Here is a 17,349-nt window from a genome sequence, read left to right as displayed (position 1 = left end):
GGACGATGATGGTTAGCCCCAGGTCAATTCCACTCTGATGATTTTTGCTGATGTTGAGAGCAAGAGTCGACTGAAAGTCATCAATAGAGAAGTGAACATGGTCGCTCCAGCGACGCCCAGTTATTTAAAGTGGTCCCAGACCGCCATTACATTCGACCAGTCTGATCACCCGACACACATAGCCACCCCTGGGAGGCAAGCGTTGGTGGTCGACCCAGTCGTCGAAGGCACTCGGTTGACTAAGGTTCTGATGTATGCGGAGACCTTGAAAGGAATGGGCATTCCGATGTCCAGACTTAGTGAAAGCAATATGAGTTTCCATGGGGTTATTCCTGGCAAGAAGGCTGAGTCACTCGGCCAGATCGCCCTTGATGTGGTTTTCGGTGATTCCAAGAATTATCGCAAGGAAAAGTTGACATTTGAAGTCGTCGATTTCCAGAGCGCTTATCATGCTATTCTGGGCAGGCCGGCTTATGCACGTTTCATGGCTCGACCATGTTATGTTTACCTTAAATTGAAGATGCCTGGTCCTAAAGGAGTGATTACCATCACTGGCAACCGAAAGAAGGCAGAAGAGTGCTTCCAGAAGGGCTCAAAGATCGCCGATGCACAAATGGAAGTTGTGGAATTACAGGAGTATCAAAAAAATGCAGATCCGAGTGATTTTGTTGCGAGCTAAGAAGCCTGCCACGGATTCAGCATTTCAGTCGTCCGGTGAAACGAAGCCGATTCATATTCACTCGACCGATCCCAATGCTGCTCCGACTCACATCTCGACAACACTCGACTCCAAATAGGAAGAAGCGCTCATCCAGTTCCTCCGTGAGAACTGGGACATCTTTGCATGGAAACCTTCTGACATGCCAGGTGTTCCCAGGGGGTTGGCTGAGCACCATTTGTGAGTCGAGCCAAAAGTGAAACCGGTCAAAGAACACCTTCGACGGCCCGCCGTGCAGAAGAGAAAAGCAATCGGTGAAGAGGTGGCTCGACTCCTAGCAGCTGAGATTATCCGAGAGATTTACCACTCCGAGTGGTTAGCCAATGTTGCCATGGTCCCCAAGAAGGACGACTCACTTCGCATGTGCATCGACTTCAAACATATCAATCGGGCCTGCCCGAAAGATCACTTTCCTCTCCCCCGCATCGATCAAATTGTCGACTCGACTGCAGGGTGTGAGCGCTTGTCCTTTTTGGACGCTTATTCTGGGTATCATCAGATCCGACTGTATGGACCCGATGAGATAAAAGCAACATTCATCACTCCATTCGGGTGCTTCTGTTATGTCACCATGCCATTCCGTCTGAAGAATGCTGGAGCCACATTCATGAGGATGATTCAGAAGTGTTTACTCACTCAAATCAGTCGGAATGTGGAAGCATACATGGACGACATTGTGGTCAAGTCACGTAAAGGTTCCGACCTGTTGGCTGACCTTGCTGAAACTTTTGCCAACCTCAGAAGGTATGATATCAAGCTTAATCCATCAAAGTGCACATTCGGAGTTCCGGCAGAAAATTACTCGGTTTCCTCGTTTCCGAACGAGGGATCGATGCTAACCCAGAGAAAGTTGGTGCCATTCTCCGAATGAAGCGCCCTGTACGTGTGCACGATGTCCAGAAGCTTACAGGTTGTTTGGCCGCCTTAAGTCGATTCATTTCTCGCCTCGGTGAAAAGGCATTGCCTCTTTACCGACTAATAAAGAAGTCTGATAAGTTCGAGTGGAATCCTAAAGCTGATGCAGCATTTGCAGAGCTCAAAGCCCTGCTTTCCACCCAGCCGGTGCTTGCTGCCCCAATCAGCAAAGAGCCTTTACTGCTTTACATTGCAGCCACTGGACAAGTTGTCAGTACAGTACTTACGGTCGAACGGGAAGAGGAAGGAAAAGCCTATAAAGTTCAGCACCCAGTATGTTATGTTTCTGAAGTTTTGACCCCATCAAAGCAAAGATATCCACATTATCAGAAGCTTGTTTATGGGATTTATATGACCACGAAGAAGGTTGCACATTATTTCTCTGACCACTCCATTACAGTCGTCAGCGACGCTCCATTATCAGAGATTCTGAACAACAGAGATGCAACTGGTCGAGTAGCAAAGTGGGCGATTGAACTCCTTCCCTTGGATGTTAAGTTTGAGGCAAAGAAAGCTATCAAGTCCCAAGCAATAGCAGATTTCCTCGCCGAGTGGATCGAACAGCAACTGCCGACTCAAATCCACTCGGAGCACTGGACCATGTTCTTTGATGGTTCCAAGATGCTGAATGGTTCCGGTGCTGGGGTGGTACTAGTATCCCCCCGAGGAGACAAGCTCAGATATGTTCTCCAGATTCACTTTGATTCCTCCAATAACGAAGCAGAATATGAAGCACTTTTGTATGGGTTACGTATGGCCATCTCACTCGGCGTCCGTCGCCTCATGGTCTACGGCGACTCAGATTTGGTAGTCAATCAAGTGATGAAGGAGTGGGACGTCAGAAGCCCAGCTATGACTGGTTATTGCAATGCGGTGAGGAAGTTGGAAAAGAAGTTTGAGGGGTTAGAGCTCCATCATATACCCTGACTGAAAAATCAAGCAGCCGATGATTTGGCAAAGATAGGTTCCAAGAGAGAAGCCATTCCCAGCAACGTGTTTTTAGAACACATTCATACGCCTTCAGTTCAAGAAGATCCTTTCACTGAAGAGCCCCCGCAGCCTAAGAGTGCCACAGATCCGACTGAAGTCGAAGTCCCAGCCATGGTCGACCAGATCATGGAGGTTTTGGTCATCACTCCCGACTGGGTAGTGCCATACATTGTGTATATCCTTAGGAAGGAACTCCCAGAGGATGAAGAAGAGGCTCGACAGATCGTCCGTCGATCCAAAGCCTTCACTGTGATAAAATGACATCTGTTCAGGGAAAGCGTAACTGGAGTCAGCCAGAAATGCATAACAACAGAAGAAGGTCGAATGATTCTCAACGACATCCACTCGGGGACCTGTGGTCACCATGCGTCCTCTCGGACCATTGTGGCCAAAGCATACCGAGCTGGATTTTATTGGCCACGAGCAAATGAAATGGCGAAAGATATAGTCGACAAATGTGAAGGCTGCCAGTTTTACTCCAATATGTCCCACAAGCCTGCGTCAGCCCTGAAGACTATTCCACTCATCTGGCCCTTTGCTGTTTGGGGATTGGATATGGTTGGACCACTGAGGACTGGTAGGAGCGGCTTCACTCATGTGCTTGTAGCAGTCGACAAGTTTACCAAATGGATTGAAGCCAAGCCTATCAAGAATCTTGAGGCCAGTACTGCCATCAGTTTCATCAGAGAATTGACATTCAGATACAGAGTTCCGCACGGCATCATCACTGACAACGGTTCGAACTTTGATTCTGATGAGTTCAGAGCCTTCTGTGCTTCCCAAGGCACACGAGTCGACTATGCTTCAGTCGCCCACCCATAGTCGAATGGACAAGCAGAAAGAGCAAATGGCTTGATTCTCAAAGGACTGAAACCCCGTCTAATGCGTGATCTCAAGCACGCAGCAGGCGCCTGGGTCGATGAACTTCCATCAGTTCTTTGGGGATTGAGGACAACTCCCAATCGGTCGACTGGCCGAACTCCATTCTTTTTGGTTTATGGAGCTGAAGCTGTTCTACCGAGTGACTTGCTTCACAATGCACCCCGAGTCGAGCTGTTCTCTGAAGATGAAGCCGAACAGGCCCAGCAGGACGCAGTCGATCTCCTAGAGGAGGAAAGAGAGATGGCATTAATCCGGTCGACCATTTATTAGCAAGACTTGCATCGGTTCCACGCCAGAAATGTGAGGGGTCGGGCCTTTCAAGAGGGAGACTTGGTTCTTCGAGTGGATCAGCAGAAACCACACAAGCTCGCCCCTGCTTGGGAAGGTCCCTTCATTGTCACCAGAGTTCTCCACAATGGAGCATAGCATCTTTACAATGTCGAGCATGAGAAAGACGAGCCACGGGCTTGGAATGCGGAGCTGCTCCGCCCCTTTTATACTTGAGTACTCATTCGAATGAGATGTAATAAGAAATACCTTTGTAGTTTGTTTATCAAAGACAAGAGCTTTACAGTCTTCCTAAATGGTTGTTGTTACTTTTGTTTGCGTCTGAAATCCCCCAGTCGGTGACTTTGCCGTGAATCCGTTTCGCCTAAGTTTGAAAAATCCTACCGACTGATGAGCAAGCGTCTCACTCGGGGGCTTAGCCGCGAATCCGTTTCGCCTAAGTGTAAAAAATCCTACCGAGTGGTGAGCAAGCCTCTCACTCGGGGTTTAGCTGCAGTCCAGTACTCGCCTAAGTGTAAAAAATCCTACCGAGTGGTGAGCAAGTCTCTCACTCGGGGGCTTAGCTGCAGTCCAGTACTCGCCTAAGTGTAAAAAATCCTACCGAGTGCTGAGCAAGTCTCTCACTCGGGGGCTTAGCTGCAGTCCAGTACTCGCCTAAGTTTAAAAAAATCCTACCGAGTGGTGAGCAAGTCTCTCACTCGGGGGCTTAGCTGCAGTCCAGTACTCGCCTAAGTGTAAAAAATCCTACCGAGTGGCGAGCAAGTCTCTCACTCGGGGGCTTAGCTGCAGTACAGTACTCGCCTAAGTATAAAAAATCCTACCGAGTGGTGAGCAAGCCTCTCACTCGGGGGCTTAGTTGCAGTCCAGTACTCACCTAAGTGTAAAAAATACTACCGAGTGGTGAGCGAGCCTCTCACTCGGGGGCTTAGCTGCAGTCCAGTACTCGCCTAAGTGTAAAAAATCCCACCGAGTGGTGAACAACCCTCCCACTCGGGGGCTTAGCTGCAGTCCAGTACTCGCCTAATTGTAAAAAATCCTACCGAGTGGTGAGCAAGCCTCTCACTCGGGGGCTTAGCTGCAGTCCAGTACTCGCCTAAGTGTAAAAAATCCTACCGAGTGGTGAGCAAGCCTCTCACTCGGGGGCTTAGCTGCAGTCCAGTACTCGCCTAAGTGTAAAAAATCCTACCGAGTGGTGAGCAAGCCTCTCACTCGGGGGCTTAGTTGCAGTCCAGTACTCGCCTAAGTATAAAAAAATCCTACCGAGTGGTGAGCAACCCTCCCACTCGGGGGGCTTAGCTGCAGTCCAGTACTCGCCTAAGTTTGAAACACATCTTTATCCGCAAGGACGATGAGGTGCAGGTCGACTGCAACCTTCTCCTCGGAGCTACGCCACAAATACAACATACACTCCATCCTCATCCGCAATGACGACGAGGTGCAGGTCGACTGTAACCTTCTTCTCAGAGCTACATCACAAATACAACGTACGCTCCATACTCATCCGCAAGGACGACGAGGTGCAGGTCGACTGCAACCTTCTCCTCAGAGCTACGCCACAAATACAACGTACGCTCCATCCTCATCTGCAAGGACGATGAGGTGCAGGTCGACTGCAACTTTCTTCTCGGAGCTACGCCACAAGTACAACGTACGCTCCATCCTCATCCACAAGGACGACGAGGTGGAGGTCGAATGCAACCTTCTCCTCGGAGTTACGCCACAAGTACAACGTACGCTCCATCCTCATCCACAAGGACGACGAGGTGCAGGTCGACTGCAACCTTCTCCTCGGAGCTACGCCACAAGTACAACATACGCTCCATCCTCATCCACAAGGACGATGAGGTGCAGGTCAACTAAAATCTCCTCCTCGGAGCTGCATCTCAAGTTCAAAGATTATTCCGAGTGAAGAACAAAACCCACTCGAAGACAAACGCAAGCATATTTCAAGGTAAACAAAGTTCAGATAAATCCTAAGGTTCCGGTCCACATATCAAAAGTACTCGAGCATCAAGCCCGAAGAAGTTTAAAGATTACACAATCACTCGGCATTCCGAGGCAAATAAAGGTGGAGCATAATGTTTTTTTGGTCACTCATCGGGAGAAGGACTGGCTGGGTCGCAGAAACTGTCAAGGTCTATGCTGTCTACGATGCGAGTGGCAGCGTCAAGGAAAGTGTCCATAAAGGACTGGAAAGTGTGCCTTTTTGTGTTAGCAACCTTGAGCTCCGCCAGCTTGTCTTCTTTGACATCCTTGCAGTGCACTCAGACCAGAAACAAGGCGTCATCAGCACCGTAGTGAGCAGACGACTTTTTCCATTCTTGCACTCGGTCAGGTATTTGGTTCGGTCGAGCCATCAGAGACTCGAGGTCTTGAGATAGTTCCGCCTGAGGCCAGAGTTCAGCATCAACCCGAGTCATCGCTGCCTTCAGGCGGGCAAGATAAGCAACCGCGCTGTCCATGCGAGATTCCAATCGCAGCACATTCATTGCAACATCATCTTTGACTGGGCAATTTATGGGGTCGAGACCTGTCTCGACCCGCCCAGTTTCCGCTTCAAAATCTTGGCAAAGCTCTGCACAGTTGAGTAAACGGTGAGTTGACGATATGAACGGGCTTGACAGTCGACCACAATAGGTCAGTCAATCATCAGTACCTTCAAGTTTTAGGACCAGCTTTGCAGCAAGCTGGCTCACATAAGACTCCAACTCGCCCTTCCTGGCCTTGAGGCTCCCAAGCTCGTTTGTCAGCTTGTCCTTGTCTTTCTTCAGTCGCTCGACCTCCTGATTGGCGTCAGAAACAGCAGCCTTCAGTTTGGAGTTCTCTTCTTCTAACTTGCGGACTGAAGCAAGCTTCTTGTCAGCAAGCGCCGTCTTCTCTCGCGCTTCCTTCTGTGTAGCAGCAAGATCCTGATCCTTCTTCTCCAAAGCCTACTTCATTTTCTCTAAAGAAATAACATTCTTCAGACGGGCTTGGAGTTGACGGTTTTCACTACATACATCTGCTCGAGTGGAGTCACCCGATTCAAAAAATGGAAAGGAAAAGTGCCAATAGTGAGATAGACAGTTGATGATTGGTTACCTCCCATGGCAGCTACTTCATCACGAGCAGTCTTGAGATTCTTCTTGGCCAATTCCAGATCAAGGTTGAGGCTGATTTGCTATTTGTTCATTGAAGAAAGCTGAGCCCCAAGATCACAAGATTTCTGCAGTATAAGCCATATCAGTCGACTGAGATAAAAAAAAGAAGTTCTCAGACCATAGTCGACTGCGCGCGGTCAACCACGGTCTCGGGGACTACACCCAGTGGGTGCACATAGCGTGCCCCCACTGGTTCTGGTTTCATTCGACCTGGTCCGTCCAGACCGAGTGACAAAATTTAGATTCTCGTACCACAGTCGACTGCCCGCAGTCAACTATGGTCTCGGGGACTACACCCAGTGGGTGCACTAAGAGTGCCCCCACTAGTTCAAAGATTCAATTCAAGATGATTCAAATTGCCTCGTACAACTTCATAACAGTCACACCCAGTGGGTGATCGGATGAGAAGTATGATCAATCAGGAATCAACTAACGTGGACATTGGTCTGCAGAGCTGCTCCGGCGTTGAAGGCCACCTGACTGGCCTCATGCACCACTTTCATTTGCCCCATCACAAGGTTCAACTGAAGAAGAGCTTCTTTGGCGGCAGCCGGTGGGTCGTCTGGAGTCTGATACGCAGTGAAAAGCAAGGATGGCAGAGCAGTCGGTATTGGCGCAGCAGAAGTCTGAGCAGCTGATCCTGATGGGCAGTCAATCGACAGCGGGATAGCGAAAGTGACGTTGGTACGTGTCGGATCTGTCAATCGCTCGACTGCCGTCTCAATTATCTCAGTCGGCTGAGGAACCTGGACCTCAAGCGTCTTCCCGCTCAGTTCCGCGTCCCTCCTCCTCCTCCCCCTCAGCGGTACTTCTTCGTCATCGTCCGGGAGCACAACAACGTCTCGTGGTGCTGCAACAGACAGAGAAAGTCAAAGGGATAGCTGACAAACAATCCAGTCGTCCAAATAAATTCGAGTCGGGCAGACTTACTGGCTTTGGAGGTAGCTGCATCGGCGGTTTCCTCGTCGACTGGAGTCTTGTCGATATCCATATCAGTCGCAGCCGAGGCCGGGCTGTAAAGGTTCATCATCCACTCGGTCAGTACGAGAAAATCGGCCAGAACAAGAAAATACAGGGAGAACATTTACCCAGAAGCAACAGGAACGTCCATCTTGATTTTAGGCAGGGTCTTCCGAGCCTTCGAAGGATTGATCTTGGGCTGCTTGGTGACCTTCTCAGCCAATTCTAGAGTCAAAGACCGAGCGCGCTTTTGAGATGGAGCGCTCGAGGCCACAACCTTGCCGCGCCTGCCCGCGGGATCATGGTGCTGCTTGGATCGACGTTCAGAATGAGGTGGTGAGTCGGCTACCTCCTCGTCGTCCGACTCATCGCTCTCATCCTCATCACCGTCGGCTGGTGACTCCCACTCGCCGCTCTCCTCCGCGCTGTCCTCGCCTTCATGGTCCTGCTCTAGAGCTTGCTCGCCATTGGGCATTGAGTACATCTCTGTATAAATCTACAAAACAAGGAGCCGAGTGGAAATCAGTCGGATCAACAAACAGTCAGAAAACACATCCAAATTCAATCAAGTGTAGTGGCCAAACCTTGTCTGGCTGGTTGCTTTCGCTGAAAGGTTTGACCCTCCTGGCACCCTTGGGGTTGTCCTTGTTCCCGGTGATGCCCCTCAACCACTCGGCCACTGTTTTGGCCTCCACCTCCTCCGGATGAACCCGAGCGGTATCACCAGCCCCGGAGTACATCCACATGGAGTGGTCACGAGCTTGGAGTGGTTGAATGCGTCGGCTGAGGAACACCTCCAGCAGATCCATGCCGGTGACACCTTGGTTGATCAGTTGAACTACTCACTCGACCAACATGCCCGTCTCCGGCTTCTCCACGGCGGTCACTTTCAACGAAGATGGAGTTTGAACGCGATCAAGAGAGAAAGGGGGAAGTCTAGTCGACTGGCCTAGAGTCGCAATATCCTGGCATAGAGCCAGCCCCTGACCGACTCAGGAAGAGTCATCGAAGGGAAGGAACTCCTCTTCCTCTTCTGAATACCCAGACCCCCACACATCTGGATAACATGGGTTTTCTCGTCGTTCGAGTTCGCTTTCTTCACTGTTTGGGAGCGGATGGTGAAAATGTGCTTGAAGAGACCCTAGTGCGGTCGACACCCCAGAAAATTCTCGCACATGGAGACGAATGCGGCAAGGTATGTGATGGTGTTGGGAGTGAAATGGTGGAGTTGAGCCCCGAAGAAATTCAAGAAACCTCGAAAGAAGGGGTGTGGAGGAAGCGAGAAACCACGGTCGACATGGGTGGCAAGCAGAACACACTCACCCGGTTGCGGCTGTGGCTCCGTTTTCCCCTCCGGCAGCCGTGCGGACCCATGGACGATCAGCCCTGACTCGGCCATATCATCCAAGTCCTCCTACTGAAGCGAGGAACGGATCCAATCTCCCTGGATCCAACCCCGCGGCAGCCCCGAGCGAGATGAAGATCCCCGATTCGTCTCCTTGCTTTTCGCCGCCCCGTCGCCTTCTTCGCGCGCTCCAGCGCCGCCGTTTTCTCCTTCCCCATGGCGGCGGAGCAGAGGCGTAGGGAGTGGAGAAGTCGGATGGGGTGAAAGAGCGAGAGGAAGAAGAAGGAGAATGCATGGGCACGCACAATGCGGATGCCTCGGTCTCGCCGCTTTTAAAGGCCCACTTCCGAGTGGCTGACGCGTGGGTCTGGGCGATCCTGTCAAATCCTGCAACAGTCGGACACGGGATACGTGGCGAAAAAGGTGGCGCAGAAATCGAAACGTCCCATTTATCCACTCCGCTTACCACGGCACGCTCCGCCTGGCGCGCTTTCACCGAAATTTCGAATCCCGTGAAATTCGGGATCCTCTGCAACCGATCACGCCAAAGATTTCGCGTCAAAGACAACACTCGGCGGGTGACATTATAAAAACCAATCGGCAATTCCTGAATCGATCAAGGCGACTGAGACGAAGCCAAAGTACCAACACTAGCCTCCGTTCAGAAATGAGTTCTTGAGAAAGGCAAGAGTCAAAGCAAGATCAACTTCAACCTTCTTTTCACTCGGACCTCAATCCATTCGGGGGCTAATGATGAGGACATAGACCTAGGGTAGGGCAATAGGCCTGACCTATACGTCCTACCTAAGGTCCTTGTCCTAGAAGCAAAGAAGTTCAAGAGCAAATAGAGAGGGCTCAACAAAGGTGTCACTACTAGGAAAAGGCCTACTAGTGGCGCACCAGTTTTGCCTACTAATGGCGCACTACTGGTGCGCCACTAGTACCACGCCACTAGTATTAAATACTAATGGCGCACCACTGATGCGCCATTAGTATCTGGTATACTAATGGCGCATCACGCCGAGCGCCATTAGTATAGCCCACCGTGCGCCATTAGTACGCCCCCAAGGGCCATATTTACCCATGTGCCTTGGCATACTAATGGCGCACTGTGGGGTGATGCGCCATTAGTATCCTTTGGCATACTAATGGCGCACGTTGGGGTGATGCGCCATTAGTATGTATATTAGGGATTTTTTCTTTTCTGATATTTGCACATATTACAAAATATATTATTGGACATAATATAGACAGCACCACATAGCAACAGCAGATTCATCGAATACAATAGAAGATTAGTCTCCGAATAAAATTCATCATATTAGTCTCCGAATTCAAAAGACCGAACAAAGATAGAACATTACAAGTCTCGAGACCGCGAGTAGCGAGTTTGTCTTCACATTACAAGTCGATATCGATCATCTAAACTACCATCACATAGAAGAGAGCTGCGGTCATCACGATGAGCATCATCGCGATGAAACTGGTCTTCATCCGGTTCCTCCAACGCTCCCTCCTCTCTCCCGCTAGATAGCGCGCGTATCTAGATTCCGCCTCCGCCCTAGTGGTGTACCCATTCTAACTGTTACCGCTGAAACGGTGAACCTGTCTCCGACACTCCTCCCAGTCGTCGTAGACTCCGGGAACCTTACCCTTGTACACGACATACGATGGCATCTCTATGCACTAGCCAAACAACAGACAATACATAAGCAATATATAAGTATGCAACAAAAGGATCGGAAGAGAAAAGCAAGACATTAATAGCACGATTCATGGTCCTACTAATAAATAGCATCGATTACATCTAAGTTGAACGACTGTCCAAACCAAAGAGACATACAAGTTCATTAAAGTTTAATTACAACATGAGCTAACCGATGTTTCAGAACTACACATAGCATCACTACTTTCGACTCGACTCATGGGACCGGAGCGTGGATGAAGCCGCCGTCTGTCGTGATGGTCATGAAGTCGCGGGCGTTGTCAGCCTGCATTTGTAGCGTTGTGTCTATCTCACTGTTGGACGGTTGATATTTGAGGTAGAACTGCCCCGAGGTACGAAGGACATCTTGATGGATGATTTCTGCAAACTCCGACCGGATGCGAAAGAATTCTTGTCGGATGTCCGCGTCCTGGATTGCCGCCAAGCTTGCGGCCCAATCTTTGAGATTATTTGGTAGCAGAAGGTGATTATGGTCCCGTACGATCGCCCGCATGTGATGGAGGGCGTAGTAGGCATCCTTCTGACCGCCAGGCGGCTGCTTGACGCAGGGGAACGTCGTATTGTGGGTGAACACGTGCCTGCCGTACCTACGAGCTGGCCTCTTAAAGGTGCCTCTAGATGCGGCGTAGCCGGGGAGAGCATCATCAAGAACTTTCTTGATATTTGTTTAGTCTATCTTGGAGTCACGGTCCGGGTCGAAATACGTGGCCATGGAATATTTTGGGCTTAAGAGGATGAGTGTGCAATGTGTGTCACTGCACAGAACACGGAATGTTAGAAAAAAAGAACGATCGAAATCTAAGAAATCATATGTTACGGGGCGGTTAGGGGATGATTTACTCGGGAAAGTAAGGCACGAGGAAGTTATCCTTATCTGGGTTTGCCAGAATGAAGCCTTCGAGATGTGAACTCGCGACTTGCCGATCCCCAGCGCTGCCCAAGATCTTGGCACGCATGTAGAAGGGGTCGACTATCAGAATGTCCGGGGTCTTGTCTCTAATGATCCACATCTCCATACTCAGCGAAAACAGCCGAACGAAGGTGTAGTGCAGCGGATGAAGGTTAAACATAGCAAAGATGTCATCAAATCGCAGGACGATCGTACCCCCGACGACGCTATCCACAAAGCCCTTGCCCTCTGGCACCTTGGCCACGAAAACTGGGTATGCCACATCATTCTCTCTGAGACGCCGCTTCTCCAAAGAAAGAACACTGTCATGCAGACTCCGCATAGCACCGGTTGCAGCATTGAGCATATTTGTCGGTAGCATCGCCCTACTCGCCACATGCACCCTCCTCGAGATATCCTTAGGTGAAGGTGCCCCGTCCTGAGCACGGATCGTACTCGGTGCCGGCTGGCTCGCACAGGCGCCCTTGTTAGTCTTTCGTTTCCATCCCTTCTTCCTGATCTGCTGTAATGGGATCGAGTTCTGCTCACAGACCGCCTTCTTGAGCGTGTTGGGGCTGATAATATTTCGCACCTCAGCTATTTGAGGCTCGGTGAAGGCGGCAGCTGGAGGCGTCTCCTGAGAACTGAACGCCGGACGACGCCTGTTGCAATTGGGTTTCTCCGCCGTACCAGCTAGATCGCGGTCGTCTTTTTCAGGGTTGGGTTCTTGAGAAGGAGGCCCGCAGAACTCGTCACCGTACCCATGTTCGGCAAAGTACTTATCGACGTTGGAAAATGTACCGTCGTCGTTGTCGTCGTCGTCCGGATCCTGTGCCATATGCATGTCCGGATCCTGTGCCATAGGGATGTCCGGCATGTCCGGTAGGGTTGCGGCATTCTTGCCATGGCTTGGCGCTGGCACGACTGGCGGTCTTGTCTGTGGGGTGGTGTCCCCCGCCCCCAAACGAATCTGGCTCTTCGGCCAAAGCAGGGGCCAGCTTACGCAGGCGCTGAGGGTCATCACATCATCTTCGTCGGCCCCAGCGGGTCGAATCGGAGGTAACAACTCGTCGCAGCCTGGCAGCACCCGAACCAGTTCAACCCTATACAAGGTGGGTGGCATCGGATTACCGTGGAACACATGGTTGCCCGGTTGAACGATTCTGCCCTTGGCGACTCGACCAACTCGCCACCCACGAAGTGTAGGAGAGTGCAAGGAACGTCGGCGGCACCCTGCGAAAACATGTAGGGCGTCAGGGATGCCCAGCCAAAGGCAAGGAGATGAAGTCATCGGCCGAGAGGCTTAGTTACCGTGATGCCGTCGAGCTCGGCTAATGTGGAGGCACCGCCAACGGCGGGCGTGCAACTGACAGAGGGGCCGCTTGCTGGCGAGGTGCCAGCCGGCGTACACCCTGGTGCATTAAGCTCCAATGCCCGTGCCGGCGCCGGAGACACAAATACCGCCTCCGCCGGAGACACCAATGGCGCTGCCTGCGCGTTGTGCGAGTTGCTGGCCGTGAAGCTGGGAACCGGGGGAGGCCCCTGTTGGCCGCCCGCAATCCACGTCGTCAGCCCCTGAATCAAGGTAGGCACAATGATGGTGAACGTCGTTCCCAGTTGTTGTTGCACTTGCTCTTGGACAATCTTCGGAATCCGCGCCACTTGTGCCTTGAGTTCTTGAACCTCGCGCGACAGGCTTTTCGATCTAGTCTTTTTCTCCTTTCGCCCACCAGCGGTATAGTATGACGACCATTTTGTGGACAAGCCTTTGCCGGCCACACGACCAGCTGACGACGGCTTACTGAGCTTATCCTTGTTTTTCATTACGTTCAACGCCCTATTTAAAGGGGTGTCGAAAGGGGAGCTCTGAGACGACCCCGCGCTACTGCTTTCAGCCTCCTGCGGAAGGAATGTGAACCATTTAGAATTTGGCTTCATTAATTAGAATACAACCATATGGAGCTAATTACGCGGGGGTGTATTCCTTACCAGAACAAGCTCAAGCGCCCTGGTCTTCGGATCCGTGGTAAGCTCCTTTGTTACCGGGTCCTCCTTGTACCGGGCCCTGACAAAGTTCCTGGTCTGCTTGTCACGGAATTTCTCGAAGCGGGGCGGTAGGCCTTGCTCGGCACGCTCCGCGTCCTCCTTGTCCCATATAGGCTCCGCCACTCAGTAACCGCCGGGACCGAGTTGGTGGATCCCTAAGTTCAACTGCCGCATTTCTTTCCCCCACTGACTAGATTCAGAGGTTGCGCTGCTCTCGCACTTGATCTTGAACTCCTTGTAGTCATCTTCGCTCATCAAAGGATATTTCGCCTTGATCTTCTCATAACTATCACCTTTTTCAATCATTGCCTTCACCGTGCTTCTCCATGTAGACAGGGCCGTGCTCATCCTCGTGAGGGCGGCACTGTTCACTTTATTCCCTGAGAGGCGTGTGTTTGCAAACTCAGTGGGGAATTTGTATCGTTCGTGCAGCTTCGTGAAGAGGAGGCTGCGCAAATTCCCTCGGTCCTTATGCCTTAGGTTCTCGGTGTTGATCGAGACGGTGCTCCGGAGAATGCACCCGAGCTGAACCGAGTACCCCTTGACTACTTGTTTGGGCGCCGTTGGATGCCCGTCGGAGTTCACTTCAGTAAATTCCTCCTTGACGGTGCCGAGCACACTCGGGTGCCGGTCCTTCCGGTGCCTCTTCGGTTGGCTGCCATCTGTGCGTGCGCCGCCATCATCAGTTGTCGCATCCTCGGCGGCACCATCAGTGGTGTCATCCCCGACGCCACTAGGGGTTGTGTAGTCAGGATCGGTGTCTTCCGCGGCGTCGTCCTCATAGCGGTGAGGTTCTTCCTCCAGCTCCTGGGACAGCTCCCAGAATTGCTTGCCGCCCGAACCGCCGGCCTCATCGTTGTGGGCCATGTTTCGCTCTAAATAGGAAAAAAGTTTGGTCAAAAAGTTGGTTATTGTCAAGGAAGAAGATCATGGTCTCATCATTTAGGGTTTGTCGACACCGAGGCATCCTAAAAGCTAAGCTTTTATCATTTAGGGTTTGTCGACGCCGAGGCACCCTAAAAGCCTAAGCGTACATCATTTAGGTTCTCATCGACACCGAGGCACCCTAAAAGCTAAGCTGGGAAGGAGAATTCTAAGTTGGGCCTAATCACTTGGCTCTATTGCCACCTATGGTTTAATGCAGCAAGAATAAAGGGGCAGTTGATCCTACTTAATTAAGTACTAAGACCCCGGCCCATGCATTAGTCACAAGTACCCCATATGTCCTATTTTTAGCAAAGTCATGCTAAAATTCATGGAAAATTTCAGCATGACCTTTGCTGAAAATAGGACATATGGAGTACCCGAATTTGCCGGAACGGAAGTTAATCGACATTCCAGCAAACTCAAGGGCCTCTCGGGGTACAGCAGCAGCATCACAAGTTGACAAAATTCCCAAGTAGTACAGTAGCAGCATCACAAGTAGTACCAATGAACATATAGTCCAGCACATTCTGAATTTCGATAAATGACAGCAAGTTAACTCATGCTGACAGCAACAAACTTATAACAACATAAATGAAATTGCAGTTGTACGATCATAAACTTATAACAACATAAACTCATGCTGACAGCAACAAATTGCAATGATCAAGCTATCTGAAAACAGAGTACTTGTTGATTAACTATCAAGCTATCTGAAAACAGAGTACTTGTTTATTAACTGGCAGGGTAGATAAGAGACGGCAAATTAAATAGCCATATATCCATCTTCTGAGCTATGAGCCATGGACCATCCACCCCATGAACTAGGAGTGTCATGCAGCATAAAAACTGCCAGTGGCCAGAAGAACTGCACCAAAGCAACTGAGTTTTGCAACTATGTGATAGTGAACAACACAAGAGGTGTTGCTGCTCAGGGCTTCAATTTGAAATACTACTGGAAGATAATTAACTAAAAATATGTGTAAGTGGAGCATTACTACTCTACAGAAAGATAACGCAATGTAACAAAAGTGTAACTCTATCTATCTACAATGAGTGGAAATGGCCAAGCCTAAACAACTTACTACTTAACCAATTCTCAGGCAGGCCATACACAACCTTCAGTTTCAATTCAGAAAGTTAGAGGGAAACAACGGTGGGGAGCCATGCAAAACTTGATTAATTAATTTGTTTCTTGGAAATGATGTTCAGGTGGTAACACTCAGAGTATAATCTCCTACCTCAGTTTTTTTTGTTGGCATTTTTGTAGTTAGGGAGGTGTTTTGCTACAAGTCTGTAAGAGAAAATGGGTGGTGTAAGGTGTTCAGATTGCTTATTACCCTCCAGTAGTTTCTTCAGATAGTTCAGTTTCACAGTAAAGGTTAAAACTTCCGTCTTTCTGGCGACTCAAGTATTCTGACAAAGCAAAATGTGATTTCAAGGTGGGGTAGAAGTAGGAGCGTGAGAGTAACTGTTTTCATTTTCTTCCTTTTTCGTGTTTGTTTAAGAAAAACATGGACAACCCTGCAAAAATAGATTTACAGTATAACTAATGCAATTCCCAGTGACACTTTACATTAGATTTACAGTGTAAGAATAGTAGTATTATAGTGCAAATGACAGATGAATTACAGTGAGTTCTACAGTATAATTGAAGTTGGATTACAGTGTAATATAATAGATTTACAGTGAACTGACACGTAAAACTGCTGGAATTCCTCCATGAATGTTAGTGAGAATTTCAAAAACTCCCACCTCCTAACAACATAACAAACACTAGCTGAACCACTAACTGAAACAACACAATACTGAAAAACATGGACAACCCTGCAAAAATATAGAATGTAAAGGGATGGTTGTTACTTGGCAAGTAGTTGCTTAATTGCCTGCTTATTTCAAATGGATATATGACAAGCATACAGGCACACACAAGTGCTTCTTAGTTCAAAATACTACATGCCAAACACTCGTATGAGGAGAGGATTAACAATGTGCAAATTAACAATGATTAGTCAACTTGTCTGTTAGACTGATATTAACTATAAGAACGGATGGATATACCTATATATAAGGAGGCATATTGTAGTTACTCGTACAGATCTATCCCCTATCAAATAGTAAAGGATGGAGAACGCACTCTCAGACTTACAGTCTTTGCAGATTAGGAAGGCCGGAGAAACTTGCAGGAATAGAACCGTTAAGACGATTGTGGGAAAAATCTCTGCACAACTTGCAAAAGTGAGTGTAAACTTAAAATACGAGTTCCCTTAACTTGGGGGGGAAAGGGATCAATAAGGGATTTACAATAGACTGTAAGGGATTTATTTGTTGTATACATTGTAGTTATGTTGCTCGCTAGTTGGCCGGATGATATGGGACCCGTCAACTGATTCCAACTAACATCCCTGAAAGAAACACCAACGCAAGAAAGAAAGAAAGAGAGATCAGAGCAAGTATAAGATTTTTCGATATAAGGTAATATGCAGTTTCAGAATTCGATGCATACAAGTAGCCAAGTTGTGGTAT

Source organism: Aegilops tauschii, chromosome 5, assembly GCF_002575655.3.
Source record: "Aegilops tauschii subsp. strangulata cultivar AL8/78 chromosome 5, Aet v6.0, whole genome shotgun sequence".
In the NCBI taxonomy this organism is placed as follows: Eukaryota; Viridiplantae; Streptophyta; class Magnoliopsida; order Poales; family Poaceae; genus Aegilops; species Aegilops tauschii.
The sequence above is the reverse complement of the archived record's forward strand: the minus strand, read 5'-3'. Positions refer to the sequence as shown.